Genomic DNA, 10542 nt, shown 5'->3' with positions numbered 1-10542 from the left:
TGCAATCAAGGTAATAGTAGACCCATTCAATTTTTGTATGATGTTTTAGTGAATAAAACGTCTGTGAAAATAACTGTATCAGCAAACTGGTAGTAACGAGAACGCCGAAAAAGCAACAGGGTTAAAAGTCAAAAACACCAATTTGCTCGTGCAGCACACTTTTCGCCCTATGAAAGGGATTCCGGATTCCAGTTACTGGATTCCACTAAGATTACCCTCTCTTGCTTCCACATTCTTTGTCATTGGAACTCTGGAGTCAGAATTCCAGTCGTCAGTGGGATTCCGGATTCCAAAAGCAAAATCCGGATTCCCTCAGATGGGGTGAAACTAGGAACGGGGAGGTTGGTTGGGATACAGTACTTAATTCTATGCTGTCCGTCCTGCACGACCACGACTTAAAATTAAGGATACGGAAAAACGGCAACAAAAACCTGCAGTCGTCAGTGGGATTCCGGATTCCAAAAGCAAAATCCGGATTCCCTCTGATGGGGTGAAACTAAGAACGGGAAGGTTGGTTGGGGTACATTCCTTGATTCTATGCTGTCCGGCCTACACGACCACGACTTAAAATTTAGGATACGGAAAAATGGCAACAAAAACCTGCAGTCGTCAGTGGGATTCCGGATTCCAAAAGGAAAATCCGGATTCCCTCTGATAGGGTGAAACTAAGCACGGGAAGGTTGGTTGGGCTACATTCCTTGATTCTATGCTGTCCGGCCTACACGACCACGACTTAAAATTTAGGATACGGAAAAATGGCAACAAAAACCTGCAGTCGTTAGTGGGATTCCGGATTCCAAAAGCAAAATCCGGATTCCCTTTGATGGGGTGAAACTAGGAACGGGGGGCGCTGGTTGAGGCACATTCCTTAATTCTATGGTGTCCGGCCTGCGCGACCACGACGTTAAATTTGGGATACGGAAAAACGGCAACAAAAACCTGCAGTCGTCAGTGGGATTCCGGATTCCAAAAGCAAAATCCGGATTCCCTCAGATGGAGTGAAACTAGGAACGGGGGCCGGTGGGCGTTGGTTGAGGCACATTCCTTAATTCTATTGTCCGGCCTGCGCGACCACGAAGTAAAATTTGGGATACGGAAAAACGCCGGAAAACGGCAACAAAAACCAGCAATTTGTTTTGCAAGATTGCCGCAAAACGAGTTGAAAATAGATGTTGCACGTTTTACCAGCCATGAATCAAGCCTGGCTTGCAACAACTCGGTTGTTGGATAGAGTAGAGAGAGGTTCTACTTTTTAAATCTGTGCGTGTTGCGCGTTTTACCGGCCAAGGGAAACTTGTTTGGCAGCAAGTGACTAAGTGCCCTGTATGGTATTACTCCCGCGAATTTTTGTCCAATCAGTAGTCAGTATTAACACATTTTGCAACAAACTGATTTGTTGCAAGACAGGTTTGAACATGGGTGTTAAAACGCGCAACATCACTTCCAAGACCTTCTGCAGTAATGTTCCAAAAAAAGTTGCCCGTTTTACCGTGGTTTTACATGCGTACACGTATGACCGTTGCTTTTGGCCGAGTTTCCATTGTTTTTAAGCTTAAGGATCGTCCCAAGAGAATTTAAAGACAATGCTTACACAAAATAATTGGAGGACGAACATTAGGGACGTGTATTATGGTCCTTTTTGAAAGTGGAATAGGACTTTGTTCCGATTGCCGGTAATGAGCTATTGTTGAATTGTCCGTCATTGTGTTCAACTTGTATGCGATTCAGTTGCCGCGAAGACAGTTTTTTTCATTAAATTCGCATAATTACTTACTTCATTATAATATAGTCAGTGTGCATTTCAGCTGACACAATGTTTGTTGCTGTTAAATGGTTTGTAAATGACCTGCCATCCAGTGAAATTTTAAAGTTACTATTGGTCTTTGAGTCAACAACGCGGTATTTACTATTGATAAATTCCAGTGGGAAAGGTATATAAACTGCAAAACGACGAGACTAGGAATTTGAATTAGAAGAAATCATGTACGCACATAGAGATTTCATTACACCATGAGTACAGACGTTTTAAGAAGTGCTGGATTATTTTTCTGTCCGCTGTCGGCTTTACCTGATCTTATTGAAAGGGAGAGGATTCCTTGCCTCTCAGACTATCTCCTGTTTGACTTCGAAGTGAAACCAGGATGGATTCGTTATAGTCCCCAAGAGGTAACGGTACTGTCATGTAACGAAATGTTTAAAGCTATTATCTACCCGGTTTCTGGGATAGCTCGAATTCACAATCACACTACTGTCAAGGTGAAGACCAAAGCTGATTACGAACATTTGGTTGCTATGTTCAAAAAGCCCATAATCCTGTGTGTTACCAGAAGAGAACAGGATAGTCAATTTTTCGACGGTTTCGACATGGACTTTGTTGTGGTTCTTGATCCCTCGGATCCGAAAATTGCACAGGAGTTGACTAAAATCACTGCATTAGTCCAAAAGCATCTTCGCAAACAAGATAAGTTTTACCTGACGGTCGATCTGTCTGAAAGACTCGAGGAGCTAACGCCTCAGAATTTCAAGAGACGAGTTATGTGGCTGAATTGTTCTTTCCAAGTGACAAATTTCCACGCTCCGAATCCAATCTTGTCTCTCAATCACTTTTTCTTATGGGTCATGCTTCTGCCTTGCTGTATCACCGTCGCACTACCCTACAGACTCTACAGGAAACTTCGCTGTGTTGATGAGAAAATAGAATTAAACGTTCACTTCCGTTTGAATTTTTCTGATGCGGTGCCCCTCGCGCTGTATTTCTTCTCTGGGCGTCATCCTCTTCCAGGTCGATACAAGACCCAAGGAGATCAATTTCACCTACGAGCTTGTCCAGCGACTGAACTGATGTCGCTTCTACACGGCTAAAGAACTTTTCACTTTCCTCTGATTTTGTGCGAAAGCAGTTTGTTTATATTCGTGAACCGTTTAGTCCCATGTAGTCTGCGAGCAGTCTTTTTTTCTTCAGATTTAGTACGCGCGTGGTCATTTGCCTGTATCGGGCAATTTGCTCGACGGACCAAGAAAAAAGAGAGACTATGTCCCATGTGATTCATACGTCTGGGCCGTTTAGAGATCCTTATCGTTTTTTAAAGTCTAAACTTTGATGTTACAGTCCTTACTTTCCGCCTGTCATCGAACAAAATGAAATGCGCAAAATCTTGAATTGGTACTATGTGAAAAAAGAAACTGAACAAATTAAACGATTATTTAATTGCACCTTTCCATAACGAGCTGCACGGTCTTAGCAACCAAAAAAACCCCTCAGTATCCAGCTGAGATAGCTGAGTAAAAGTCAGCTATCTCAGCTGGATACCCAGTACCTTGCAACATTCCCTATTCCCTTAATCTCTGATCGTATTTCGCATCTTATATGATAGAGGCGTCAATTTTCACACAATCATGTCATCATCCTGGGGCGACAAATAAAATTAATTAAAAATGCGGTATCAAACAAAATGTCCGGAAAAAATAATTCAGTGCCTTCTAAAAAGAACATTTTAAAGTCTGCGGTCGATTTCATTGCCAACGTGTTATATATCCTAGAAGCGCTCAGGCATAATAACATCATGCCAGGACTTCTATCTGGGTGAACCAGAAAGGATATAGAACAACAACCTAATTTTTTTTTTCGGCTACGGGTCGAAACGCTTAACGTGTTATATATCCCAGAAGCGCTCAGGCATAATAACATCATGCCAGGACTTCTACCTGGGTGAACCAGAAAGGATATAGAACAACTGCCTAATCATGTTTCTTTTTCGGCTACGGATCAAAATACTAAACGTGTTATATATCCTAGAAGCGCTCAGGCATAATAACATCATGCCAGGACTTCTACCTGGGTGAACCAGAAAGGATATAGAACAAATGCCCATTCTTTTTTTTTCGGCTAAGGGTCGAAATGCTAAACGTGTTATATATCCCAGAAGCGCTCAGGCATAATAACATCATGCCAGGACTTCTACCTGGGTGAACCAGAAAGGATATAAAACAACTGCCTAATTTTTTTTTCGGCTACGGGTCGAAATGCTAAACGTGTTATATATCCTAGAAGCGCTCAGGCATAATAACATCATGCCAGGACTTCTACCTGGGTGAACCAGAAAGGATATAGAACAACAGCCTACTTTCTTTTTTTCGGCTACGGGTCGAAACGCTAAACGTGTTATATATCCTAGAAGCGCTCAGGCATAATTATATCATGCCAGGACTTCTACCTGGGTGAACCAGAAAGGATATAGAACAACTGCCTAATTTTTTTTTTCGGCTAAGGGTCGAAATGCTAAACGTGTTATATATCCCAGAAGCGCTCAGGCATAATAACATCATGCCAGGACTTCTACCTGGGTGAACCAGAAAGGATATAGAACAACTGCCTAAATTTTTTTTACGGCTACGCGTCGAAATGCTAAACGTGTTATATATCCTAGAAGCGCTCAGGCATAATAGTATGCCAGGACCTCTACCTGGATGAACCAGAAAGGATATAGAACAACTGCTAATTTTTTTTTTACGGCTACGGGTCGAAATGCTAAACGTGTTATATATCCTAGAAGCGCTCAGGCATAATAATATGCCAGGACTTCTACCTGGATGAACCAGAAAGGATATAGAACAACTGCCTATTTTTTTTTACGGCTACGGGTTGAAATCCTAAACGTGTTATATATCCTAGAAGCGCTCAGGCATAATAATATGCCAGGACTTCTACCTGGATGAACCAGAAAGGATATAGAACAACTGCCTATTTGTTTTTACGGCTACGGGTCGAAATGCTAAACGTGTTATATATCCTAGAAGCGCTCAGGCATAATAATAACATGCCAGGACTTCTACCTGGATGAACCAGAAAGGATATAGAACAACTGCCTTTTTTTTCTACGCGTCGAAGTTCTAAACGTGTTATTCTTAGAAGCGCTCAGGCTTAATAATATGCCAGGTTTCCAGCGACTGATTTTAGCTGATTTTGCGGTGCGCAAGAATGGATAATTTACCCGACTTGGAAACAGATATTTCCTTCAGCCGATTGTGTCTCATGCAGGAGAATGTCATGTCTGCGTTGTTTTGTTTCTACTGAAGTTTTATCAAAGAAAGCTTAATAGGGAGATCGCAATTTATACTCTTACGAACTATAAATTAGGGCTGACCTGGAAGACGCGTTGAATTGTGCCGCCATCCTTCAAAATATAATCTGGCTGCGTTTAGGGAGACAATTTCCTCTTCCATCCAGATTTACTTGGTATATGTGTTTGCGAGAATCTTCAGACAAAGAATTGAGTATACACTGATTTGAATGGCTTGGCGATACTAAGTGCTTAAGTCTACTTACCGATTACAACATGTTTTGGAAGTAGTGAGAAGCGCGCCAAACGAGGTTGTCACAGCGTTCTCGAGCGAACACGGCGCGACCTGGATTGATAAAATTACTATTACATGCAGCTATCATGCCAGTGATTTCTCCTTTCGTCGCATAGTGAATAGTTTGTGAGCGCATCCTCGACTCTCGAAACATTTGTCTTGCGCCGCTATAGAAGTTGCTTCTCCCGCGAACCATAGGTAGATTTCCCGCTTAACATAATGTTTGATAATTTATGCAAAAGTTGTGACCTCGTGAAAATCAGCAGTGCATTAATCGACTCAAAAATAAACAGACTTCCTACAGGGTTTTGAACACGGTTTTAATTAAAGTACTTTACGAGCGCTGCGGTAGTTGACCGCAAAAGTGTTACGGTGATGGATACTCAACTGGATGATTACGTCACTTCATAGCAACCAGACGGTACGAATTTTTTAACTTCCGGAGCGCTGAGGCTCGTAGTGGATGCCGGGCGTTAAAAGACAAGGGGTGTCTGATGCAAAGTTAAACGTTTTGGGGGGCGTTTACAAGAGGCAAGAGGCATTTATTTGAGAGAAGAAGTATACTAGATCATTTACGGTAAGATACAACCATGCACGCAGAAAAAGAAAAGAAAACGATAAGGGATGGGGCAAGGGAAAGTACGAGGTTTAGCTTCTTTACCTCGCCCCCTCCTTCATCGTTTTCTTGTTTGACTTCTTACTTAACGAAAGACGAACGAAAAACAAACCAAACAACGTCTGCTACACAAGCTACTTACTTTCTTAAACCAATAGTTTTGGCTTTTGACGTACACCAAGGTTCGTTTTCCGCCGCTCTGTCGGGTCTTCTTTTCATGCAGGAGCGTGGGCTCATTTGAAGAACAGCGGCTGGCAATCGAGCCCAACACACACGTGGATATAAGCAGGCCTTCAACCTCGCACGTGTTCATTCAATTCCTCAAAATCGCAAGCCTGCGTTTAGGGCTATGTTCACACCAGTATATACCGACACGAAAAGCTATCCGGCATTTTTGTATATACAGTCGACCCTCCCGTAAGCGACCACCCAAAATGCAAAGACTTGTGGTCGCTTACAAGAATCGAACCACTAGGCGCCTCTTCCGAGAGGAGGTCCTGGCACATCCGCTTTATGGAAGATGATTTATTGCATGCAATTTCTAAGTTATGCCATGTGTAGTTCCACGTTGTCATTTAAGTTCTTCATATATTCTAAGTAGCATGGAGTACCCAGCGAACATAGACATCAGAGAATATACCAATTGGTCGCTTACAAGAGGTTAAACACGATTGGAAAATCATTAAATTTTCAGGCCTAAAATGTGGTCGCGGTCGCTCACAGGAGGTGGTCGTTTTACTAGTAGATTCCAACTGTAAGCTTTTGACTGGGAAAGTTTCGGTGTTTTGCATTGGCGGTCGCTTATGTGAGGCAGACGCTTACGAGAGGTGGTCGCACATGGAGGTTCGACCGACTGTCAGTATATTTTATTTCAATATTTTTGCTTTTTGTACATACTTTTGTATATTTTTCCTCTAACTTATTTTTAGAGGACAGCAAGTTAGTAAACTGTAAAAGGTTATTAAGTCTCCCTCTTTAAATAAAATTATTGTATTGTATTGTATAGTGTGAAAACCTAACCGATACACTTTTTCTTTTTTATAAGAATATGTTTTGTAAGAATATCGAGGCTGAAATTTGCGAAATTTTAAGAATATTTTGAGAATAAAGCCGAGGCTGAGATTTTGAAAAGGATAGATATAATTTTGTGTGTTGAAACATCTGTAAATACAATACAATTTTATGTTTTTAACTTAACCGTATAAAATTATTCCTTTCTCTGAACGGCGAAACTAGCCAACAAAACGAAAAAACCTGCACTAGCTATAGCAAAATGTTCAACGCTAATGACTGTTCGATAAACGGTACATGTAATACATGTACATATACCCCAATAAATTCTAAAACGGAAATGTCATAAGCTATAATTTAAGAATAATACAAGAATATTTTAAGCCTAAAATCGGCAGAAAAATAAGAATATTCAGCCTGGGCCAGAAAAACAACATTCTTATAAAAAAAAAAGAGTGTATGTGACTCTCCACTTTAGAGATTGACGCGGCGCAGCTTCGCTCCGCTACTGAAATCGCGCCTAAACCACCGTTCTTATGTGTGAACAGAAGCCCTAACCGGTATGGTTTTAATGCGGCGAAAACGCTGTCAGGAATAATATGAACATAGCCTAAAGCCGTTATGTTTTTACCACTACATGCGACGGGGAGGAGTCGGCCGTATTTGGACCCCCTGGTTAGCAATAGCGGGCCTTACGTAACTTGAGACTCACTTGTCTGAGCAGATTGGGCAGATTTGTGGTAGCTGATGGTATTAAATAATAGATCACAAAATCAAGGCAAAAAAATTCTTTATGATTTTACTTTATTTATGCTAATAAATTACTTGGCTCGTCAAGTTCAGGAATGTTCCTTTAATTTAAAATCTTCGACTTGATTTTCTTGAAAGTGACGCGCTTTTTGCCAGCCTTTTCGAGTGCTTGTCGCTCAGAGATGTCAAGCAGGCAAGTGTCCTTATCTCACTTGCGTTACAGTCTCTTTCGATGTATTTTTTTTCTTCTGTGAGATATCTTCCAGGTGAGGGTCGTGAATTTGCGGAATAGAAATGGAGCACAAGAACAGTTTCTGGACAAAATTTCAGTACCAGTCGAAAGTGCAAATGTATTTTGTCATCATGAATGAAGGTTTTCCTTACAGCACGATACGGAAGAGACGCCACCAGGAAAACTGGAAACATAAGGAGCCACAGCTGCCACGAATTCAGCTGCAAAAACTGGCATGGCGTTGAGTGATTAGTAATGTAAAACTCACAGTTCAGCCAATAAACCAAGTTCTTGAACTCAGTTTTTGTAAGTTCGTCACAGAGGTCGGCAAAGTCTATTTTTAAACAAAACTTTTGTCCAGAACTTAACCGTTTTTTCACCTGGTCGAAAACCCTGTTGATCTGCTTGGCAATTTTGGGGTCTTTGGGATCCAACACGATTACAAAGTCTGTGTCAAAGCCGTTGACCATGGCTTCGCATTCTTGTCGCCTCGTTATACAGAACACTAGTGGTTTTTCTAGCATTTCCTTTAAAGCTTCCAGGTCGTCGCAATATTTAACCTTGAAAACTTGTTTTTCCGCGTTCCAAATAGGAGCTAGCTCGTAAACTGGCTGGAACATCTCGTTGCGGGACAACACAGTCACAGCGTTTGGATTGTAGACAATCCAACCAGGTCTTACATTAAAATCCACCAAAAAACTTTCTTGCAATTCAGGTTTAGAATTCAGAATGTAGGGGAACGAGGTGATTGGGAACATTAAAACTTCTGGCAGCGAAGATTCCATCTTAAAGTTGTAGAGAATTTACGTTGGCACGGTTGACGACGAAGAGCCCTGTTGTAACGATTCGCAGAGGAGCAGAGGAATGCACTTATATATAAGCTTTTCTGCTGCTGCCGGCTGAAAGTAATAAATGGTATTTCCGCTAAAATTAAGACAAAAGAAAACAATGTGTAACTGAAAGCAGGCTTAACGGTTATGCAATATAGCTGGTTTCCAGTTTCGCTTGAATGAGACCTTATTCACTGGTATAATTAAGGAAACTACAACAGGAGACAATAAAAAATCGAAGCTAATTATTTGAACTATTAAAACAGGCTTTTGTAGTTGGTATTGCTTTACTGGGTCGAATTCTTTCGCTCTTCTCAATTATCCAGTATCTGAATAGTTAAGAAGCAAATCAAGCTTAGCTTCAGATAATGCATCTTAAGAAAAAAAAAACGAAATTTCGGAGCGAAAGGAAACAACGATTTGCCTTGTGCTAATCACGAATGTAGGTGTACAGCAAGTTTACAACTGAAAGAAATGATCGTTTAACGCTTCATTTATTTTTTTCTTTCTTAATGGGTTCTTTTTGTATTTTGTTAATTATAATATGAATGTAGCTTTCTACCGTTGATGAAAAGTTTCTTGACCAGAACACGTAATGGCCTATTGATAACATAGGTCACTACCCAGCCTGGTGTCTCACTGCCTTGGTGTGCGACAACAACTCAAGCTAAGACGGCTATTTCATTAAGAAAGGCCTTTTGGTGTTCTTTCGTAATTGCAGCATTCCCTTTTGTTTTGTTTTTATTTATGCCTGTCACGTATGAGGCGCGCTCTCTATTTTGTTGTACTGGACATTTCGAGAAAACATGTGAGTTTTACCACGTGATGCTAATAAACGCGTGAGTGGTTATTGTAATGGGAACTTAACTTTTTTCATGCAGATTTTGCCAAAAAAGAAAAAATAAAAACAAAACAAGAACAAAAGCATTGATTGTCATCCAACATGACCGCCTTATCACGCGGTTGCAAATGAAGAATGCTTGAGACGAGAACTGAATCAACCGAGAAAAACAAAAGAAAGATGGTTGCGAAAATCATGGAAAGTCGTTGCGTCACCTTTAAGTTACAAGATTTGGTACGAAGCTATTTGTGGTTCAAGCCTGACTTGGTAAAGGTTTTTTAGAGTTCACGAGGCAGTTCGAGTAGGTCGGACGCGCCAAAATTTGCTCCAGGAATTATATCGGTTTGGTTTTGATAAGCAGCTAACCATATATTAAGTTCCTCATGTCAGTGAAAACACTAAGGAAAGAGAATGATGATCTTAAATCGAAGATAAAAGGGATGGAATCAGAGCTGGAGTCGCTAAAAGCTCCCATGAAATTAACTATACACAACAAAGAACAAGAACATGTTTAATGTATAAAGTCCAAAACAAGCTAGCTCCTGCTCGTAATAAAAATTTATTAACCCATGTCTCAGATATCCATTCCTACAGCACCAGATGATCAGCAACTACCAACAAATCATGTGTCATGTCTTCTCGTCTTGAACAACTAAAGAATTCATTTTCCCGGTTTGGAGTGCGGTTATGGAATGCTTTACCTAGAAATATTAAAAAGTCTGCCAGTAGAAACTTACTTAAGAAACAAACTGCATGAAACTCTTTAAACAAAAGCATTTTGTACCTTACACCGTCTTCTATTCTTGAAATAATTAAAAACTGTAGCAATCCTGTAACTTCGACAACAAGTATTAACAGTGAAATATCTTTCTTTCTCTCTTTCCTCTGTGTAGTCATTTTGTTTTAC

General features: G+C 40.6%; 1 protein-coding gene across 1 annotated transcript in view; it reads left to right on the top strand.

Moving 5' to 3' along the window:
* The window catches only part of LOC140947823 (aldehyde dehydrogenase, mitochondrial-like), a 14708-nt gene extending 14630 nt beyond the window's left edge, over nucleotides 1-78 (top strand). The window contains exon 13 of the mRNA XM_073397026.1: nucleotides 1-78. This exon is cut by the window's left edge and continues 488 nt beyond it. The gene's annotated coding sequence lies outside the window, so the exon portion shown is untranslated.
* Nucleotides 79-10542: the final 10464 nt, after the last annotated feature.

Source organism: Porites lutea, chromosome 9 (genome assembly GCF_958299795.1).
Source record: "Porites lutea chromosome 9, jaPorLute2.1, whole genome shotgun sequence".
NCBI classification, from domain to species: Eukaryota; Metazoa; Cnidaria; class Anthozoa; order Scleractinia; family Poritidae; genus Porites; species Porites lutea.
Note: the sequence above shows the minus strand (reverse complement) of the source record. Positions and strands in the feature narration are given on the sequence as shown.